Source organism: Protopterus annectens, chromosome 9.part0 (assembly GCF_019279795.1).
Source record: "Protopterus annectens isolate FY-2018-M chromosome 9.part0, PAN1.0, whole genome shotgun sequence".
Classification (NCBI taxonomy): Eukaryota; Metazoa; Chordata; order Ceratodontiformes; family Protopteridae; genus Protopterus; species Protopterus annectens.
The window spans coordinates 841,463,103-841,486,619 of NC_056743.1; the positions used below are offsets into that span (position 1 = coordinate 841,463,103).

General features: G+C 43.6%; 1 protein-coding gene across 1 annotated transcript in view; it reads left to right on the forward strand.

The window, feature by feature from the left end:
• PHF1 (PHD finger protein 1) overlaps positions 1 to 23,517 on the forward strand; it is a 2,051,426-nt gene that overhangs the window by 1,902,938 nt on the left and 124,971 nt on the right. The gene's annotated exons all lie outside the window — the stretch shown is intronic.

A 23,517-nucleotide genomic window follows, 5' to 3' on the forward strand; every position in this document is an offset into this window, starting at 1 on the left:
ATCGATCGGTCAAGGGGTTGGGAGAGTGGCCTAATGGTTAAGGTGTTTGCCTTGCAAGCACAAGGTGCAGAGTTCGAGTCTCTCAAGGGATAATTGGCTAGGCTTAAAATGGCTCGCAAGGGCAGTTAGCTTAGTAATAATCTATGAACCTATGAACCTAAGAAGTCCAAGTTCCGGATGGTCACCTTGCAATCCATTCTCCCGCTGCTGGAGAAAGGTGTTTGGATGTGCTCCATAGATCTCAAGAACGCCTATTATCACATCCTGATAGATCAGGCGTCCAGGAGACACTTGCGCTTCAGCCTGGGAGACGGTCATTTCCAGTTCCGTGCACTGCCCTTTGGTCTCACCACAGCCCCCAGGTTGTTCACCAAATGTTTGGCGGTGGTGACTGCTCACCTGAGAAGTCTAGGATTCCAGGTGTTTCCATACCTAGATGACTGGCTCCTAACTGCCACCTCCAGGCATCTACTCTTACAAAACCTAGCAGCCACTATATCTCTAGGCAACTCCCTAGGAATCACCTTCAATTGGGCAAAGTCTGTGTTGCTGCCATCTCAGCGCATACGGTTTATCGGAGTAGAGATAGACTCAAAGCAAATGTGGGTCTATCTTCCTACAGAGAGGATAGAAACATTACAGTCTCAAGTTCGAGCCTTGCTCCTCAAACGCCGAGCCCCAGCCAGGATGGTCCTACAACTGTTAGGTTCCATGTCAGCCACCGTTCTCCTAGTCCCCTTGGCAAGGTTACATATGAGGATTCTCCAGTGGCTCCTGTCAGTCCAGTGGTCTTATCAGGATCTCCCTCTCAGTCACCTCATTCTGATCACAGAGACGTGCAAACAGGACCTTCGTTGGTGGCTTCTTTCCTCCAACCTGGATCAGGGGCGACCCTTCGTTCCACCACCTCCAGTGGCCACATTGACTACGGACGCCTCCCAGACGGGGTGGGGGGGAAATTTCCTGGGCAGGTCAGTCCAAGGCAAGTGGCATTCCGACGAGAGTCTCCTCCACATCAACATACTAGAAATGAGGGTGGTGCTTCTATCGCTGCAAGCACTACACGATTACCTCCCCCCGGGCATGATAGCCATTCAGTCCGACAACATGTCAGTTGTCTGGTACCTGAACAAGCAGGGAGGGACCAGATCCTACCCCCTTTGCAGAGAGGTCATGAAAGTATGGGATTGGGCGATTGCAACCAAACGTTTTCTGGTAGCAACACACATTCCAGGGAGATCCAATGTGATAGCCGACAGACTGAGCAGAACTATTTTCTCCCCTCACGAGTGGCAACTCAGATTTTCAGAAGATGGGGAACTCCTTGTTGCGACCTTTTCGCAACCCCCCTCAACACGAAATGCCAACAGTTCTTCTCTCTCACCCCAGTTCCGGGGGAGATTCCCAAGGACGCCCTAGTCCAAGCTTGGCCCACCGGCCTGCTATATGCCTTTCCACCGGTTCCCCTTCTTCCCAAGGTGATCCAGAAGGCGATTCGCTTGGAGAGCAAAATGATTTTAGTTGCCCCATACTGGCCTCGTCAAGTCTGGTTTCCCTTTCTTCGGAAATATGCACTGGACGGTCCATGGTTCCTGGACCAAGTTCGGATCTCTTGACCCATCAGTCGGGACAGCTTCATCAGTCCCTCCACTCGTTGAGGTTAACAGCTTGGCTCCTCCTCTTCCGACCATAGTCAGGAACCATGCTTTGGACCCGGAAGTCATACATATCTTGTCCTCTGCCCACAAGACTTCTACTAAGAAAATGTATAACAGCAAATGGAAGAGATTTGCTATTTGGGCCCAACTCCGGGGATTAGATCCCATAACTGTCCCGGTGTCAGAGGTTCTGAAGTTTTTAGCTTCTCTGTTCAATCAAGGTTCTTCAGTCTCTACCATCAAGGTTCAATTGGCAGCTATTTCCAATTTTCATGAGAGCATAGAACCACCTTTGATGAGCAACAAGTTGTATAAAAGCCTTCATGAAAGGTGCTGGGCTGCTACAGCCCCCGATATCTCATCCCGCTCCACCGTGGGACCTTAATGTGGTGTTAGGTGCTTTGACCTCTTCCCCCTTTGAACCGGCAGCAACTTGTGACTTCAAATTTCTTTCTTGGAAGACTGCTTTATTAGTTGCAATTACATCAGCCAGAAGAGTTTCGGAACTTCAGGCCCTATGTGTCAAATCACCATACCTGTTTTTTCACAAGGATAAGAGTATCCCTCAGACCGAATCCATCCTTTGTTCCTAAGGTTTGTTCTAGTTTTTGTCTGCAACAGTCATTGGAACTTCCAGTTTTCTTCCCAAAGTACTCAAACTGAGCGGAATACATCTTTCACACCTTGAATGTTCACAGACAATTGCGCTTCTATTTGGATAGGACGCACCAAACACGGAAAACAGATCAGTTGTTTGTGTCCTTTTCGAACAATAAATTGGGCAAAGCCATCACGAAAGTCACTATTGTCAAGTGGATCAGAGACTGTATCAGTCATACTTACTTCATTTCTAATAAAGAGCTTACAACTACAGTGAAAGCTCATTCTACCAGGGCTATGGCTACTTCGGCAGCTTTTTATTCTAGGCTTGCCATTAGTGACATTTGGGCTGCGGCTACGTGGTCTTCTCCTCACACCTTCATTTCTCATTACAAATTGGACGTGGCATCTCGGGGGCGAGCTTCCTTCGGTTCCACAGTTCTCAGGAGTGTTTTCCAGTGAGCCACCCAGGAATCCGGTGCTAGGGACGCTGTCCCATCAGTACAGAATGTAGGCGAGATAGGATCACATTACATCTTTTAGTTATGTACTTACCATAACTTTAGATGTATGGGATCCATCTCGCCTACATTCCTAATAACCCACCCTCCTTCCCCCTGCCTTGGAGATCAGAAGAGACCGGACGGTTCGAGTTCAGCTGTTTCATCTTGAAACACCTGGCAATATTATATCAACAGTCTATGTGTGTGTGCATGTGTGCAGACAAACAAGATCTGGGGAAGCAGTGATGGTGTATCCTGGGATGTGGGATAGCTCAGCCAATAAGAGACTTCGTTCTATAGTATAACGTGCCGAGTCGGAGCCGAGGATCGGCTCCGAACCCATCAGTACAGAATGTAGGCGAGATGGATCCCATACATCTAAAGTTATGGTAAGTACATAACTAAAAGTTATGATACCCGAGTGGGGTATTGTGTCGAAGGCTTTTGCGAGGTCCAGGTAGGCTGTGTGGACTACCTTGCCGTCATCTATGGCTTTGGTAACTGTTTCAAAGAAATCAACTAGGTTTAAGAGGCAAGATCTGCCCTTAACAAAGCCGAATTAGGTAGGGTCCAGTGTCTGGAGGCTTCCAATGTCTTTGTTTATGAGTTCCATGATGATACGCTCCATAGCTTTACAGACCAGACTAGTCAGGCTTATAGGGCCCGTTGTGGCACCACCTTTGTGGAGTGGGACCACTGTAGCTGTATGCCATTCTTTGGGCACATATCCTGTAGTAAGGCTAAGTTTGAACAGTGACTTAATGTGAGGGTTCAGTTCTTCTTGGAGCTCGTGTAAGACACAGCCTGGGACACCGTCCGGTCCCATAGATGCTGTGTTTTTTGCTTTGGAGAGGGCAGCTTTCACCTGTGCATCTGTGATGTCAGGGAGGTTACATTCAGTTGGGATAGGCATTTGCTCCTTTGGGGGGGGGGGGAGTTTGTGCTGAATCTGTCTGCCAGGATGTTGGCCATGTCTGTAAGTTCAGTATATTTTGTACCGTTATGCAACAATTCAGAGCATATCTGGGAGTTTCCGCCCATGTTACTGACATAACTAAAGAAGGCCTTGTGATTATCTTTAGTGTCTAGGGCAATTTTTTTTTCGAAACTGGCCTTTGATGATTTTATGAGGGATCGAAGCTTCTTGCTAATACTGATCAGAGATGCCTTCCCTTTTTGGGATTTTGCTCTGTCATGTAGTAGCTTCCTCCTTCTGTTGTATAGCTTATTTATGGCCGGGGTCCACCAGACCAGTCTCCTGTTTTTGGAGGAGTGAGTTTTGGTTTTATTTGGGATAGCACGATCCATGCATTCCTACAGGTGCTCATAGAATGCATTTGTAAAGGATTCTGCGGATTGGACTGTATTATCCTCTGGCCCAGGGGCTTTGAAGGATTCCACCTCAGTCTTGAGAAGTGCAAAGTTGGCTTTTGAGAAATTCTTTACAGTGATTTCCTTGGCTGGGGGTGGGGACGGGATATGGATGTCCAGGGAAATTTGTTTATGGTCTGATCTTACCAATGAGGGGTTTACCTCTGGTGTGGAACATAGAGTCCCCATGTTGGTGATGACCAGGTCCTATATGTTGTTCCCTCTTGTGGGAGTGGTGACCAGTTGTTCCATTGCGTTAGAGTTTATAAATTCAAGGAACCGTTGGTTAGGGTGTTTGGGCTTGAGTAGTTTTCCCAGTCAATGTTTGGGTAGTTGAAGTCACCCAATAACACAGTGTTTGGAGAGACCTTCTCAGGAATGCCAAGTGGGGTTCCTGTAATAGGGAGGGTGTTCTGTAGCAGGCTACAAACTGAAAGGCAGTTTTGCCCGCTGTTAGTTGCACATGGATGGTTTCCGATGCTTCGTGCAGTGCCACTAACCTGGAGGTGTAGGTATCTTTGATAAATATAGATACTCCCCCTCATTTTGTGCTTTGGTCTGAGTTTTGGGGCCGAAACACATGGTATGAGTTATAACCTGGTAGTGCTGGGGTGCTCTCAGGAGCCTTGAACCAGGTTTCTGTTACTGCACAGACATCGGTTTTCTCCATACTGAGGAGAGCCTCGAGTGCATGCATCTTGAGGTTTAGACTTCTGGCATTGAGTAGCATTACCTTTAGTTTTTTTATCCTTGGGTTGTCTATGGAGGTGGGTTTGTCCTTTGAGCCTTACCTAAAAAAAAGCACTATGGGAGTGGCAAGAGCCTTGGCCAGTATACGAAAGCCTAAGGGTGACAGGTGCAAGCCGTCCCTAGCGAAGCAAGGTGGCTTGTCGAGCATGTCATCCCAGGCTGACAGACACTGGATCCCCTTTGAATGACACCAATACTTTAGCCAATTGTTGAAACTGATCATTTTGTCTTTATACTGTGGCATCATTCTTGGTGAGGGCAAGATGCTACTCAAGGTCAGGGTCAAACCAGCCTGTGCTGTACATGGTCAGAGAGCTCCTCTATGTCTCTTTTCATGTAGTCCAGGGAGGTACGTCTCAGGTCATTCTCACCAGCATGGACAATGACGGAGTCATACTTGTACTTGCTTTGGAGTGACCTGAGTGCATGCATTATGTGGCGGATCCTGGCACCCGACAGGCAGCTTACAGTGACCTTCTCCTTGTTCAGTCTGGTGAGCGGGACGTCAGTGTGCCGGACAATAGAGTCCCCTATAACAAGTGTATTTGGTGTGTTGTTTGGCCTTAAGGGCTGTGGTTGTGAGGCACACTGATTTTGTGAGATATGTGATTCGTGGGTATTGTTGAGGGGTGGCTGTTGCTTGGATATCTGCTTAGGAGGTCTTTGCTGTTTAGGCAGATTTTTATTTAGAGCCTCCGAGTATGTTTTTGTGTGTTTATGTGTTGGATATGCAGATGCAATAGGTCTGTGTGAGACTGGATTTGTGGTGTGGGTGGTTACCTTTTTCTCCTGACTGTGCCAGTCTTGGGTTGAGAGAGCTCTGCCTCCAGTTTGGCTGTGTAACTGCATCTCTCACATGTATTAGAGTTTGTTGGAAGGAGGAGAGGGTTTTCTGTGTACATAAGGCAATTATAACATTGCCTCAAAATTCCCAGATTCACCAGCTGGACTGGAGAGTAGCCTCGAAACTGACCTTTGGACATACCAGATTAGTATAGGGAACTGTTTTTTTTACTGATCAGATGATTAGGAAAGGGAACTGATTTTTCACTTGATCAGGAAGGACCAATCGGGAGTCTAATACTTATGAGAAGTCAATGAGGGTGTAGTGCTTTAGTTAGTGTTTCCTTATAAGAGCTGAGCAAGTGCAGGGCTTTAGAAAGAGAATAGAGTGATTACTTTGAGAGTTTGAACAGTTCTAAGGGAAAAAGTGAAGAGCAGACTTTGTGGAGCCTGGAATAGTTTAAACCTGTTTAGGCGCTGCCCGACGCTGCTCAGTCAAAACCACGCAAAAAGAGAGTTGTAGGGTTTTAAGAGAGAGATCAAGGAGTTTAGAATTGACCCAAAATGGCCAATAAAACTACAGCTTCTAGGTAGTAACCACTCCTCCAGGGACAGGCAGGCTGATCAGTGTTAACCACTCCCACTGGTGAACACAGAGACTTCCCTTTAGCCCAAGCAAGCACTGGCCTTCTAGAAACTTCCAAACAGTTCAGAACAGCAAGTCTGTAACTGAACTTTTTTAACTTTCAGAAAGTGGGAAAAAAGCCAGATTTTTTTGTTTTTTTTTTTCTTTTTGTTGTAGTTTAAAGTTTAACAAACATTTGGAGGACATACATACTTTGGTGTATTCAGTCCTTCAAGGTAGCCCATTTGTCTCTCCCCCTCTCAAAGCCACAGTGACAATGGACGCTTCCCAGATGGGGTGGTAGGGGGCATTAGTTGAGAAAGACTGTGCAAGGCATGTAGTCCCCTTCTGAGGCCAGTCTTCTAGAGTGTTCTAGAGATGAGGGCAGTTCTCCTAGTATTGTAGGCATTTCTTTCAACTTCTGGGTGTGATTTCTGTCCAGACAGTCAACATGTTGGGGGGGGGGTGTTCCTATCCGTTATGTCGAGAAGCAATGAGAGTGTGGCAGTGGGTGATATTTTCCAGTTGCTTTCTGATAGCAATGCACATCCTGGGAAACGTCAGTGTTCTGGCAGATAGGTTGAGCAGGTCTATCCTACCTCACAACTGGTCCCTCAATCCAGTGGAGGCGGAGCAGATTTTCCTTTGCTGGAGTCAAACATGCTGTGATCTCTTTGCTTCCCCCACAAAGCAAAGTGCAGCAGGTTCTTTTCCCTTATCCCCAGGCGAAGGAGGAGTCACCAAGGGGTGCTTTGACCTACATTAGGCAATCCTCCTGGACTCCTGTATGCTTTTCCCTCTATCCTTTCTTCCCAAAATTTCTACAGAAAGCATCAGAGAGGAAGATCATGTCCATTCTCATTGACCCTTTTTATCCTCAACAGGTGCAGTTTTCCCTTTCCCTGGCCTCATTTGATACACCCTCTCATCTGTCTGGAATGCCTCATCTGGACATTCTTGCCTTCACGTTAATCATTTGGTTTCTCCACTTCCAATAATGCCTAGGCAGTCCAGGCTTTCTTCCCCAGTAATCCACATTCTTACATCATCCCGGAGACCATCTACCAGAAAAATTTACAAAAGTAAGTGGAAGAGATTTTCTTTTTGGGCCTCTCAGTGAAATCTGGACCTTTTGCAGCTCCTCTTCCAGCCATCTTAGATTATCTTGCATCTATTTTTCATGATGGGACCAGCTACTTTACTATAAAGGTTCAGTTGTCAGCCATCAGTTGATCACAGCTTCTCTTAGATTATGCAAAGCTTTCTTAAGGGGTGTTTTCCAGACCTCCACTTAAGCATCCTACTCCTCCTTGGGATATGATCATTTTGTTTAATGCTTTAACCCAACAACCCTTTGAGCCTGCAGCCAAGGTAGACATCAAGTTTTTTGAGTTAGAAAACATTTTTTCTGGTGGCAGTAACTTCAGCCCTTAGAGTATTGTAGCTACAGGCATTGTCCTGTACACCTTACATTATTTTTCACAAGGAAGAGTATCAGTGTGAACTAATCCATCCTTTACCACTAAAGTAGCCATTGAGACTTCACTGAATCAATGCAGCAGTCTGCTACTTTTCCTTCCAGACTTTACCAACAAAGGAGATATATGCTTCAACTGCTGGATGTGCATTGCCAGCTTCGTTTCTGTCTCCATTATGCCAAAAGTTTTAGGAATGTGACATCGGGACAGTGAGGGCCAAAACTGCAGGCTAAACCTGTCCAGTTTTTATCCTCTTCTGACACTTCTTCAGATTTTCCCACTGAAGAAGTTCCTCACAAGAGAAAGTGCAAGAAGAAGCACTTGGATTCCCCAGAAGAATCCGTCACTGAAGATACTGACTACAATGAAGGAGAGGTTCCCCTAGGTCATCCCCTAAAGATGTCTCCTTTGGAGATATCCTTGAGATCCTTAAAGAGAGGGGTGGCTGGAAGTCCCAACATCCTTCCCCAGAGGCATCAGTATACCTGCAAGCTTTCGGCTCTCACCCATCTACTTCTTGGGTAACTCCACTAGCTGATGATCTTATCAAGCTGTTCACACAGTGGGCATGGAAAGCTCCAGATTCCATACAGCCGATCACTAAGAGGCCAGATAAAATTATTTCAGCTCCTGAAGATTTTCAATTCTGGACTGAAAGGTTAGCAGTAGATGCTTTGGTGGTTGTGGCAGTCAGAAAGAAAGAACTGTCTGAGGAGAGTTGCAGTATCCATCCTCCTAATCGAGAGTCTCGGGCGATGGATAGGTTCAAGAAGAGGGTATACGCTTCATTGACCTTTGCCCTATGGTCATTGAACTTTATGGCACATTTCACAAGACTCTAAAGGGATCTGATTAAGGAGTTATCAAATACCCTTGTAGGAGCCATATCTGAAGAAGTCCAAGAAAAGGTTGCTTCTCAGTTGGCCACCCTCGAGTCCATATCCAACTCGTCCATGAGGCTCATAGAACTTACAGCCGACGGGATGACCAGAGCAGTGGGTTCTGGGATATCCATAAAGAGACATGCCTGGATGTGCTTATGCAAATTTAAGGAGACATTCAAGTCTTTTGACGGATCTTCTCTTTTTGGCCCAAAAGTTTGAGAGACCTTGTGCAGGTGTGAGAAAGATATGAAGACCCTCTCTGCAATGAGCGTACATTTTTCTACTCCTCAACAGTCCTTCTCTAGTAACCAGAGGAGTGGGAAAATGTGGTTCCGAATGTCCCAAGGGCCTTTCCAGGACACACGTGGTAGCAGCTCCCCCAGGGGCAGAGGGGGGGAGTTTTAATGGAAGATGCCCTGCAAAATCAGAGTTAGAGATTTTTTTCTTGGCCAAACCCTACCAGCGCTCCTGAAAGGAGGCCTGTTTGCTTGCCTCTGGAAGCAGTCGGGGGATGATTATCCTTACACCAACAAGCCTGGCTAGAAATAACTACAGATGTTTGGGTGCAAAGGATTATTACCAGAGGATATATTATTCCCTTTTACACCCTTCACAAAAACATTCAGAAGGATCCCTGATATTCCACCCAATCAGAGGGAACCAGCAGTTCGAGAAATTGAAAAACTGCTAGATAAAATATTCATCCAACATGTCCCCTCAGACCAAAAATAATCCGGAATTTACTCAAGGTTCTTTTTAGTGCCAAAGAAAGGCAGGGCTTGGAGACCAGTTTTGGATCTCAGTGTTTTGAACAAATCTGTTCAACAAAGTTCCAGATGGTCATGGTTCAGTCCATCCTTCCCTTTTTAGGAAAGGATGATTGGATGTGCTCAGTAGACCTCCATGACGTGTATTACCACAACAAGTAGACAAGTGCTCTAGGAGATTTCTCCACTTCTGACTCGGAGCTAGTCACTATCAATTCAGAGCCCCACCCTTTGGTCTCACCACAGCCCCCAGGGTGTTCACCAAATGCTAGGGATTGTTATAAATGTGAAACCAGGGGGACTGTTTATATATTAGGATGTGGATGTCCCTCAGTAAAATGGTATATAGGGCAGACCAAAAGGGCTGTAAAGAAAAAATTATGGAACATTTAGGTGACATCAGAAGACATAGGGTAGAAAGCCCTGTTGCAGAACATCTTGTTACACATCATGAAGGTGGTGATGCTTCTTTATTTTACTGTGTGTTAGCCAAACCCTATTTTTGTCAAGGGGATGAATTTACACATAAACTGACACAATTGGAAACGAAAAGTATTAATGTGAAGTTATTCTATCTCGCCGTTTTGTTCTTACACGTGGGGCGGAGCCGATCCCTCGGCTCCGAATCAGCCGCTTTTCAAGCTCAGAGAAGCTCGAGACCTAGTGTATATCCCATGATGCTCTACTGTGAATCCCCAGATCTAGTTTGCCGCTGCCACGGATCAGCAGCTCGTCGGAGGAAGCTCGGGCCAGTGATTTAGTTTTTTCTATATTAATACGATTTTTTTCTCTGTAGATTAGTATTATATATACTTAGTTGTCACCTTTATTATAGTATTAAGGTTTTTTGCTTCTTAGCTTAACTTGCTAGGACTTTCTAAAAAAGTTTTCTTCAAGACTTTAGGCCTCCTTTCTTGGGCGTGACAGGGCTCTGTTAGCTATTGTGTGTGTGTGTGTTTATCTTCTTCATATATCTAGTGTGGTAGTCTAATTAGATGTTTAGTGTGTTTATAAATATATCTAGTGTGGTAGTCTAATTAGATATTTAGTGTGTTTATAAATATATATATATATATACATATATTCTATAGGAACTTAGTTAATACTAGTTTGTTATTATAGTTGAAAGTAACTTTTTGTTACACACATAAAAATTCAGGGACCTGAATTATTTAAGATGTCAGAAAAATAAAAGTCAAGGTTCAAAAGGTGTGAGTGTGGTCAAAAGATGTCTGTTACAGACAACCACTCCACCTGCGTTTAATGTTTGGGCTCTGTACACCTGCAAGAGGTGTGCTCTATCTGCCAGTCCTTTAGCACCAGGGTTCTCTTGGAAAGGCGGAGGAAACTGGTTGATAGAGGACTCCTGAAGCCTGATTTTCAGGCTACTTTAGACAAGGCTGACCTCTCTTCCAAGGCTTCGAAGGGGTCGAAGTCTTCCAAAGGATCCTCGGAGCCCAAGTCATCGGCTCCGAGTTCCTCTGGTATGGTTCGTACATTGGCTCCACAGGCCTTGGAGCCGTGTATCAATCCTCTACCTCGGAGCCCAGTTGTGGAACCGATATTGGAGACTCCTCAGTCTCCAATTCTTCAATTGGTTCCATCTTCGGCTCCTTCGACCCATCTCTCGACGCATTTTTCGAGGCTTTCCGATGTGGATCTGGACCAAGTGGTTAAGAGGCTCTTTGAGAACCCGGCCCTGGCCAAAATGCTATCTGCTTCGAGGCCTGAAACCCCAGCCATAACTTCTCCACCTCCTCCTCCGAAGCCAACCAAGCTTTCGGAGCCGGGGCAGACAGAACCAATGTTGGTAGAGCCCTCGGAGACGAGGTTCGATCCACCTCCCTCGGCTCCATCGACCTTGATCTCCTCCGTTCCGACCGGGGAATCTTGGGGCCGACTGTCCCTCGCTGGCTCCGGGGTGGAGAGTCGAACCGATACCTCGGTTCCGATTCTTCCACTCGGGGCTTCGGCACAGGTGGCCTCGGTCCCGTCCTCTGGATTGGAGCGGGGGGGTCTCGGCCTGGGGAGAGCTGCCGGTCTCTTCGGAGCCAACGGACTTCTCGGGCCGGGATTCTGGTGCCTTCTATGCCATGAGGAATGTCATGTCTGCAAGACCACTACCTCCTTGGATCTGTCTTCCCCTCCCCCTAAGGGGCCTCTTTCTACCTCTTCCCCTCAGATCCCCGCCAAGCGTCGAGATCCAGGGCCTCAGGTATCCCCATTGGGTGGCCCCTCCTCTCTAGGGACCTCATCGGACGCTCCCACCGATGAAGTACCTAGGAAGAGATTGTGCAAGAGGAGGTACTTGGATTCCCCACAGGAATCCCTGACATTGGATACCGACTTGGAGGAATCAGAAGGGTCCCCACGATCCCCCTCAGAGGATGTCTCATTTGCAGACATACTGGAAATCTTAAGGCAGAAGGGTGATTGGCAGTCCCTTGCCCCCTTCTGAGGACGAGTCAGTCCTCCTGAAGGCCTTTGGATCTCAACCATCCACCTCCTGGGTTACTCCGCCCTTCAATGAACTGATGGAGCTGGTTGCTCGAAGGGCGTGGGAGTCCCCTGACTCAGTGGAACCGGTCCCTCGGAGGCCCAACAAGTTTATTACTTCCCTTACTGACAAGGCCTTTCTTACAAAGGGAGTCCTGGTTGATGCCATGGTGGTGGCGGTGGCCACCAAGAAAGATGTCGGAAACCTCTTCTGCTGTCCGTCCTCCTAATAGAGATTCTAGGATGATGAACAGATATGGGAAATGCATATTTAGTTCTGCAGCATTTTCCATGAGATCGCTCAACTACCTGACACACTTTACCCGTCTTCAACAAGATCTTCTAAAAGAGCTAGGAGATACTCTCCAGGGTAACACAGCTGATGCAGTTTCTGAGAAAGTGACTGCACAACTCAACACCCTTAATTCAATAGTAAACTCATCCATGCGACTCATTTCTTATGCTGCTGAAGGATCGAGTAGGGCGGCAGGCTCAGCGATAGCTCTTCGGAGACAGTCCTGGATGCGCCTTTGCTCCTTTGCGGAAGCCTTTAAGTCTCCCTTTGTCAGTACCCCATTCGATGGGTCCACCTTGTTTGGACCCAAAGTTAAGGAGACACTTACTAGGTGTGAACAAGAAGGAAAGACTCTGTCTGCTGTAGGAGTCAGTTTTTCCACTCCAACTAGGCCGTACCCCAAAGGGCAACGAAGTGGGAAAATGTGGTTCCGAAAACCCCAAGGAGCTTTCCAAAGCACACCTACTGATACCCCCTCAGGGGCAGAGGAGGGGGCAAAAATGGAAGACGCAGTCCAAACGGCAGAGGCGGTCCGCAAAACCAGGGCGACAGGGAACAGTTCTCTGGTAAGCCCTATCAGTGTTCCTGAAAGGAAGCCTGGCTGTCCTACTCTGGAGGCAGTCGGGGGTCGCTTGGCTTTATACCAAAATGCCTGGCTAAACATTACAATGGACTCTTGGGTAAAAAGCATCATTGCCAGAGGTTACTACATTCCCTTTACACAACCACCCCCCCCCCATATGTACAAGGATCCCAGATGTTCCACCCAGTCTGAGGAAACTAGCAGCCATAGAAGTTCAAAATCTGCTAGACAAAAGAGTCATCCAGCCAGTCCCGGCGGACCAAATAGGATCCGGAACTTACTCAAGGTTCTTTTTAGTTCCAAAGAATACAGGGGACTGGAGGCCCATACTAGACCTCAGCAAACTCAACACCTTCGTCAGGAAGGAAAAGTTCCAGATGGTCATGTTGCAATCGATTCTCCTGTTCTTAGCAATGGGTGATTGGATGTGCTCTATAGATCTCAAGGATGCTTACTACCACATCAAAATGGACAGATCATCCAGAGATCACCTGCGTTTCTGGCTGGGGGCCAATCATTACCAATTCAGAGCCCTGCCCTTTGGTCTCACCACAGCCCCCAGGGTGTTCACCAAATGTATGGCAGTGGTCACGGCTCACCTGAGACGGTTGGGATTCCGGGTGTTTCCATATTTGGACGACTGGCTCCTCACCGCCACCTCCAGGCATCAACTAATCCAAGCAAGAGACTACACCATAAACCTTTGTTCCCAGTTGGGCATAACCCTAAACTTCGAAAAATCTGCGTTATCGCCCTCGCAGCATATTACATTTATAGGGGCAGAACTGGATACCGTCAATGCAAGAATCAGATTGCCCCAATCAAGAATTGTAGCTCTAAAAGATGAGTTATCCAGTCTATTGATCCGGAACAAAGCTCCTGCATCCCAGGTACTGCAGCTTTTAGGCACAATGGCAGCCAAACTGATAGCAGTTCTGTTAGGCCGCATGCACATGCGAATACTCCAGAGGCTACTCTTCGCGCATTGGTCTTACCAAGACTGTCCATGTCACACGAGATTCGGTTAACGAATCTTTGCAAGAAGAATCTCAATTGGTGGCTGAACAGCGACCAACTGATAATCGGACGTCCCTTTGTTCTTCCCCAACCCACAGCCACAGTGACCACGGATGCTTCCCTGATAGGGTGGGGGGGGCTATTTCAGGGAAAGACTGTCCAAGGCACTTGGTCAATCATGGAAACACATTTGCATATAAATGTCCTAGAGCTGAGAGCAGTGTTCCTGGCGTTGCAACACTTTCATGACTCTCTCCCTCCAGGTACAATTGCTATCCAGACAGACAACATGTCTGTAGTCTAGTACATCAACAAGAAGGGGGAACCAGATCGTATCCCTTATGCCGGGAGGCCCTAAGAATTTGGCAATGGGCTGTATCCACCAGACGCTTTCTGATAGCAATGCACATCCTGGGGTCATCCAACGTGATAGCGGACAAACTAAGCAGGGCCATGCTGTTGCCTCACGAGTGGTCTCTCAAACAACAGGTGGCGGAAAACATTTTCCGCAGATGGGGCCAGCCTTGCTGCGATCTATTTGCATCTCCGATGAATGCCAAATGCAGCCGCTACTTTGCCCTTTATCCCCCACCGGGGAACAAACCGAGGGATGCGCTCGTACACGATTGGCCCCCAGGCCTCCTATATGCCTTTTCTCCAATACATCTAATTCCCAAATTCATGCAGAAAGCCAAAAGTCTGAGAAGGACTGTGATTTTGATAGCCCCATCTTGGCCTCGACAGATTTGGTTCCCCTTCCTGCGGAAGTATCAAGTGGAAGAACCATGGATTCTGGACCCAGTGCTGGATCTTCTGACTCATTCGTCGGGAGTTCTCCATCCCTCCCTCACTTCCCTAAAACTGACAGCTTGGCTGCTCCAATTCCCACATTAGCCAGGTCTCAAGATTTGTCTTCTGCAGTCCAGCATATTATAGTTTCCTCTCATAAACTATCTACCAGGAAGCTATACAATAGCAAATGGAAACGATTGTTCACTGGGCTTCTCAACATGACATCGACCCTTATGTAGCACCTATTCATACCATCTTAGAGTTCTTATCTTCCTTGTTCCATGATGGCACGGCAGCTGCCACCATTAGAGTTCAATTGGCTGCTATTTCCAATGTAGGCTATAACGGCTCTAACATCATGTCGCATAGACTATGTAAAGCATTCTTAAAAGGAACCCACCATCTCAGACCACCTATTCGGCATCCTGTCTATCCCTGGAATTTGAATCTGATTTTATCACAGTTGATGCTCGCCCCCTTCGAAACTGCTTCATCTTGTCATTTAAAGTTTTTGTCTTGGAAAACTATATTCCTGGTAGCCATTACATCTGCACGTAGGGTCTCCGAACTTCAAGCCTTGTCCTCCAAACCCCCATATTTGATTTATCACCGATAGGGTCTCCCTCAGGACCAATCCTACCTTTCTTCCCAAGGTGTCTTCAGAAACTAACTTAAATCAGTCCATTGAGCTTCCAACCTTCTTCAGACACCATACCAACAGACTGGAATATATGTTACACAAGCTTGATGTACACAGACAACTGAGGTTCTATCTGGATAGAACGAAGGATTTCAGACAATCGGATCAACTCTTCGTCTCTTACGCAGAGAATAAGAAAGGTTTCGCAGTATCAAAAATTACATTGCCTAAGCGGCTCTCTGACTGCATCAAATCCATTTATGCCTCCACTAATCAACCATTAGAAACTAACGTCAAAGCCCATTCTACACGAGCTGTTTCTACGTCATTAGCTCATGCAGCTCGCTTGCCTTTAGATACCATCTGTGCAGCTGTCACGTGGTCAAAACCTCACACGTTTATCACTGATTACAAAGTGGATAGGACCTCCAGGGACAGGGCTACCTTTGGTTCCACTGTGCTCAGAAATGTTCTCTTGTGAGCCACCCAGGATCAGAGTGCTTGGGACGCTACCCACGTGTAAGAACAAAACGGCGAGAGAGAACAACTTCACATAAAGAAGTTATGTCCTTACCATAACGTTCCGTGTGAGTTGTTCATCTTGCCTTTTTGTTCTTACATTCCCGCCAACCTTCCCCCTCCAGTCGAGTAAGATGGTTGCCTTGGTGGATTGGTCGAGTTTGTCAGTCTGTATTAAACATTCCTTTTTTCTTGTTTCCTTCTACATTCTTATAGCTACCTACGTAGGTAGACACTATAGTTTTCTTACTGCCTGTAGGCTGTCTTGGTTGCAGCATACTAGATCTGGGGATTCACAGTAGAGCATCATGGGATATACACTAGGTCTCGAGCTTCTCTGAGAGTCTGAGCTTGAAAAGCGGCTGATTCGGAGCCGAGGGATCAGCTCTGACCCACGTGTAAGAACAAAAAGGCGAGATGAACAACTCACATGGAACATTATGGTAAGGACATAACTTCTTTTTAATGTTGGTACCCTTTGCCCTAGGGGATTAAATCTTGACATCAATTTGAATATAGGGTAGGGTGAATCTAATGATAAATCAGTAAAGAATAGGTTGAACTGTAGAAAGTTTTTTCTAAAAAGACATTATTTCTGTGTGTGATAGCATTGTAGTTTTTGTATGTGCATATTTGTTTAGAACACATTATAGTGGCTAGATGTAGGGTTTAATAAAAAATGAATTATACTATTTTTTATAAATAATTGTATGTGCATTTAACATATGAAATCTATTTAATAATATTATGTATTTTGGAGCAGGAGATTATATTAGATGTTCTTAGGGAACTTTTAGGATGTATAAATTTATATGGAGTATCTAATTATTTAATCATATATAATGAGTATGTATACTTAATTAGTGTTAATTATTCAATTATGTGATGTATAAAAAGAAGTGCTGCTTGTGTGTAAAAAATATTCCTTGAAGATGAAAGCCGAGGAACCGGATGCACCAGTAAAGCTTTTCCCTTCCTGGAGTGGAGTGGTTGCTTATTATCACAACTCCCACCAAGCAACTCAGAAAAATCAAGGGACTATGTCCTTCAGACTTGTGCCTACTTTGGAATCACAATAAACCATGAGAAATCTCATCGGATACTAATGCAGAATTTGGAATTTATAGGGGCAAATCTGAATACAAGCACTTGCATAGCTTCCCTTCCCTTTCCATTTTAGAAAAAATGAAATTTCAAATCAGGAGAATCAGCAGCAGCAAGACAGTAGCCTCACATCCGGTACTGCAGGCTCCAGGTTCTATGGCAGCAACCATTACCTAGGTACCTGTAGCAAGATTCCACAGGAGGATTCTACAATGGCTTCTGGAATCCCGATGGTACATTCTTCATCAGCCGATGTTGCATCATATTTTAGTGACCAATCATTACAAAAGGGATCTTCTCTGGTGGATTCACTCTACAGATATTCTAGCGGAAGCCCCAGGCCACAGTGACTATGGACACCTCCCAGATTAGTTGAGGAGCATTACCTGGGCAAGACGGTGCCTTGGTCACTTACAAAGGCCAGCTTGCATATCAGTGTCCTAGGGATGAGGGCGGTGCTGTTAGCATTGCAGGCTTTTCAAGCTGTCCTTCCTCCGGGGACAGTTGTGATCCAGGCAGACATGTCACTCGTCTGGTACATTAACAAGCAGTAGGGAACCAAGTCTTGTCCCCGTTGTTGAGAAGCACTCTAGTTTGGGAGTGGGTGATCTCTTCCAACCACTTTCTAATAGCAACGCACATCCCGGTGACTTCCAGTGTGATAGCAGACAAGCTGAACAGATGCATCCTCATGCCTCACAAGTGATCTGTCAACTCAAAAGTGGCACAAATGATTTTTCACCACTGGGGAAAGCCTTACTGCGACCTCTTTGCATTGCCTCTAAACAAATGCAGCAGCTACTTTGCCCTGGTTCCCCCCTCTGGGGAGTCCCCAAGAGACACTCTCCTTCACAATTGGCCCTCTGGACTTCTATATGCCTTTCCCCAATACCGTTAATCCCTCAATTTCTGAAGAAAGAAACCAGGTTAAAGAACAAAGTGATCCTCATTGTCCCATTCTGGCCTCGACAGATATGGTTCCCCTTCGTATGGCCTCATCTGATTCAGCTACCGTGGACTCTGGACCCAGGTCCAGATCTCCTATCCAGAGGGATTAGTTCACCTGAACCTCACAGTGTGACTTCTTCACTTCCATTGATTGCCAGGCATAACAGTATGTCTTCTCCAGTCCGTAAGATTATTTTGGCCTCGCATGAACCCTCCACTAGAAAACTTTATTGTATAAATGGCAAAAATTCTCATGCTGGGCTCATAATAATCATACAGTCCCTTTCTCAGCCCCCATCACAAACGTTTTGGAGTTTTCCACCTTACTTTTTGAACAAGGAGCTTCTGCCTCTACCATCAGGATTCAACTAGCGGCCATTTCAAACTTTCACAGTGGGTTACAGCACACCTCATTAATTTCTCATAAAATTTTCAAGGCTTTTTTGAAAGAAACCTTCATGCTGAAGCCTCCTTGTAAGGTTCCATGGGATCTCAATTTGGTTCTTCAGACTTTGATATACCCCCCCCCCTTTTGAGCCTGCAGCCACTTGTGAGCTAAAGTACTTATCTTGGAAAACAACTTTATTAATAGCTATTAACTCTGCTAAAAGAATTTCAGAGATTCAGGCATTGTCTTGTAAATCACCATATTTGATTTTTCAACCAGTTAGGGTTTCTTTAAGGATCAATCCATCATTTCTACCAAAGGTTGTTTTGGAAACAAATATTAGGCTATAAATTTACCAGTTTTCTTTCCAAAATTTTCAAACAAAGGAGAATACTGTCTGCATTTTTTTAGACATCCACAGACAATTGCTTTCTACCTTCATAGAACAAAATGTATCAGAAAATCTGATCAACTGTTTATTGCCTTTTCTAGTGCTAGACTAGGTAAACCGGTATCTAAAGTTATGCTTTATAGATGGTTGAAAGAGTGCATATCCTTCATATACACCAAAAAGATGGTTGAAAGACTGCATATCCATCATATACACCACACTCTACTAGAGCTATAGCTACTTCAACAGTTTTTCACTCCAGAGCCTCCATGGTGAACATTTGTGCAGCAGCAACCTGGGCTACCCCACCATACCTTTATTACTCATTACAAATTGGATTTGGCCTCCAGGGGAGGAGCATCCTTTGGTTCTGTGGTGCACAAGAATATACTTTCATGAGTCCATCCAAGGTAAAAAGTAGCTGGGGACTCTGTCCCACAGGTCAAGGAATAAATGAAGATTGACAGCATCAGATAAAGAAGTTATGTACTCACTATAACGTTCCATCTGTGTTGTCAGTTTTCATTTATCCTTGATGCCCCTCCCTCCAACCTCCATCCTGTGATATCTTTTGATGGAATGACCTGTGTCCTTATTTAATATTCCTTTACTCATCTTGTACCAGATATGGTCTCCACAGAAGTACTTTCAGGATACATATCATTCTGTCAATCAGCAAACTCGATCTGAGGTAAAATGGAGAGGAGCATTATCAGTAGGGAAAAAAGCTTGAGTGTTTTTGTTTCTCGCGGGCTGTAGTATGGCCGATTCGGTTTTGATTTCGGAACTAAATCCACAGGTCAAGGATAATTGAAGATCAACAACACAGATGGAACATTATGGTGAGTACATAACTTCTTTTTACATGTATTATTGACTGAGTTGATGAGATAAATAATAACAGGCAAAGTGCAAATAGAACTCATTTATTAAAAAAGTGTCCTCTGCCAGTATGGATCACACAACCTCTGTTAAATATGATACTACCAATGACAACTTTGGGAATTCATGATACAAGTATTAAACAGTCTGAGTAATCAGCCCATGTAGAAGAAAAAAAGAAATAAAAGGAGATGTTCACAACAAATCACCAGGAAGAAAAATAAACTGATTGATGTCTGTAATGCAAAGAGAATAAGTAATAACAGGGACACTGCTTTGTTATGTAATATGCAGACTAAAGTGAATGGTAACATTGTTCAGTCACAAAACATTTGGTCTACAGAAAATGACATTTTTCTAACAGAGACGGTAAGAAAATAGGTAAAGGACTGGCTAAAAGGAAGCAATCTAAATTGAACTTAGAAGGATTGAAGAGCATTAAGTATTACTGTAGGAAAAAAGAAGAGGAAGACTGAATTTGACAACATTGTTCAGGCAGTACAAAAGCAGCTAGATGAGAATTGCATGCTTGCAAATAAAATAAGCGGTGAAAACAGTGAGATTGATATGACCAATAGGAATGAAGATCATTCTTGTGTAAAAATTGAAGAGCACCCATTACTGAATTAAAAATGGGGGATTCTTCAGATCTAGACAAAAATGATATACTACTAATTGGAGATTCAGTTATTAGAGAATCTGATATTTACATTTGTAATGTTGAGTAGTATTGTTTGTCAGGAGCAAAAATACAGGATCTAAGTAGGGTTGTTCTTATTCATGTTGGCTCAAATGATGTAATCTTCGAGGACTCATTAACTGTTAGTAGTGATCTTACAGCCCTTTTAGATAACTTAGCTTACACAGAATTACACACACACACACACACACACACACACACACACACACACAGTGTCAGAATGTATTTTTCACAAATCACATACAGGAAGGAGAAAGGAGAGTCAGGTCAGCATGAATGAATAAATACTTAAATGAAAAAAATTACTCATTTTAAAAAGTGGAAATGTATTGAACATCCAAGCCAAATTTTGGGCTGACACATATTTAGACAGGATGGAAACTTGTCAAGGCAAGGGAAGAGAATTTTTGCTGTGGACATATTGCATTGTTTGACTTACACCAGACAGAAGTTTAACAGTTTACAGATAGCAAAATTTGATTTATCTAGGCTGGTTGTTAATGTTAGGAATATTAGTAATAAAGTCGTTTATTACTGGAAAATATACTACATTCATATAAGATTGTGGTGTTGTTGTTGTTTATGAAATGCTGGGAACCCAACTTTGTCAGGGTGTAAATGTTTTTACAGTAACAGATACTCTTATAAAAATCATGTGGAGGTGTTATGATAAGGATTAAAGATTATGAGACCTGGACTTGTCATATTACATGTTTGATGACAGCACTAGTACTGTAGATAGTGTGACAAGGACAATAAAGACAATCCTGGAAGAGAGTACAATTATTGGAGTCTGTAGACCACCAAACTCAAGTGCTGATGACCTACAGAAATTCATACATCTATTGCATGAAATACAAGAGGGACAATAGTAGTAGGTGGAGACTTAAATTTACCAGAAACAGACTTGAGTAATATTGATTCTATAACGTTAGTAAGGAAATTATTTATGGCTTATGTTCAGGAACAGCAGTTGTTGCATAGTGTAAACAAACCTACTGGGGAACAGAGCATACTGGACATTGTGTTTTTAAGGAGGTGTTTGTTACTTCGCATCAACTTTAACCAACTTTGATGTGTAGTGATCATGAGGTTGTAAAGGTTACACTACTGCTAGATAATTCTGTCAAATGGGAATCTAAATTGGTGCGTAGAAGGTTAATAACATACTGCGTGGATACAAAACAGTTACTATGTAAAACTAATTGGATTGTTAAATTCATTGAAAAGACTGCAGAAGGAATGTGGAAGTTTTGCAAGGGAAATTGTTTAAATACAGAAAAAAAATGTTTACCATCAGGATCTAGGCACTCAAGGTCAGAGAGATATATTTCCATAAGAATGAGATACGTAATTAAAATGATAGATAAAAAATATATATAACAAATGGAAACAAGGTCAAGCCATAATTTGAAAACTGTAGTAAAGAAACTGGACAGACAAATTAAAGTTAAGGGAGAATTCATTAAGGTGCTGCAATGTGTATACCTTTTTATGCACGTTGTGGTAGGTAACATTTTGGAGTTAAGAAACAGCCCTAACATGGTGCTGCACAGTACTTCACCACAGCGATGTGCAGCACCATGTAGAGCTGGCTGAGTGGCTGTGCTGTTTGTTAATGAGGCAGTATGCTGTTTAGCTATCATCCCTTTTTCCTGGAACTACATCTAGGAAGGCATCTACATGTTGTGCGATTCAGGAAATTGATCTGACATATGGATCAGCACAGCCAGTTCCACAATATCAAGGTAGTAACATGTCTCTGAATCACAAAATACCACTGTTAAGTGTGAGCCATATTAATGAATCCCTGGGATAGTGTGATACAATATCAGGGAAAATTTTGAAGAACATTTATATAAAGATATTGAACATTAAAACATTTATACCTATGTAAGATGTGGTAGGAGTAAATACATACAAATCAATAAACTGTAGATCGCTAAATTTATTCTCAAACACAACAGATTATAAATACATTTACCTGTGGTGCAAAACAGTTTGACTCAGCAAAAGGGGGGGGGTGATGATTTGTTCTAGTAACATTTGGGAAACTTCAGATACTGAAATTAAATTAGATTATATTTAATAAGATCTATGCAAACTAGACCCAAACAAAGCACTGGAAAAATACAGAACTAGACTTAATGATCTAAGAACACTTCTTCATGAACTTAAGAGTACCATTATATCTGTTATTCACTAAGTCAGTCAAGTATGGGGAGATTTTTCAGTATTGAAGACATGCCCTTGTTAAACCCATCTTTAAGGAAAAGGGCACTCTGTCAAATAGATGCATAGGTTTACTTTTTATTATTCAAAAATAATAAATACAAGGTTATTTTTGGATAAATTGTCAGAGCTGGAAAGGTTGGGATTTGTAACCATATATCAGTATGCATATTTTGACAATAGATCTATATCTATCTGTAACATGATGTTCTATAATGATTTAAGAACAACTGTAAATGAAAAAAAATGTTATGAAGTAATTTATATTGACTCAACTTCAGCCTTTGCTAGGGTCATAAACAAATATTGATAAATAAATTAGAATAACTAGGTATTAATATAATTTTGATAAGATAGCTAGCTGCATGACTTGCTAATATGACACGGAAAGTATCGTACAGCAGATGAATAGGTGAAATTCTAGGTTATAGCCAAGGTTTCCCACAGAACTCTGCCCTCAGCCCACAATTGTTTAAGTTGTATCTTTCAGATCTGTCTTTTTCACCTGAGGTGTTCTACAGTCTGTATGCAGATGAATTGAAAATGTGTAAACTGATTACATCTGTTACAGCTAGAGTATTTCTTCCAAAGAATGAGTAAATTGACCATTTGGGCACAGGAAAACGATATGCTGTTAAACACATCAAAAACTAAGCATATGAGATTTAGGAGAAATAGATTGAAGATTAATACAGCACATAGTGACTGAAACTGTGGGTTCGTTTAAGGAAATAGTTATATTAGTAGATCCAGCTTTTGAGTTTTTCTGATTATATAAACCACTTGGTTGATGATAGTTATAAAACATTATGCTTTGTAGAATGATTTATAAAATGCAAGATACTGGAAATGATGACATAATTGTTTACAAATTACCTTAGACCTACAGTGTGGAATAATATGTAAACCTTATAAGAAACTTGCATGAGTAAATTGGAAAGAGTGCAGCAGAAACATATGAAAGTTTAAATTATTTTGAAAGATTAAAATATGTGCATTTGTACAGTGTTGCATATAGGGATCTTATTCAGGTATACAAAGCTTTTAGGGGCAACTACTTCTGGGAATGTTTGAGGTTATCAAAGAGCAGTAGAAAATCATTAGACAGCCT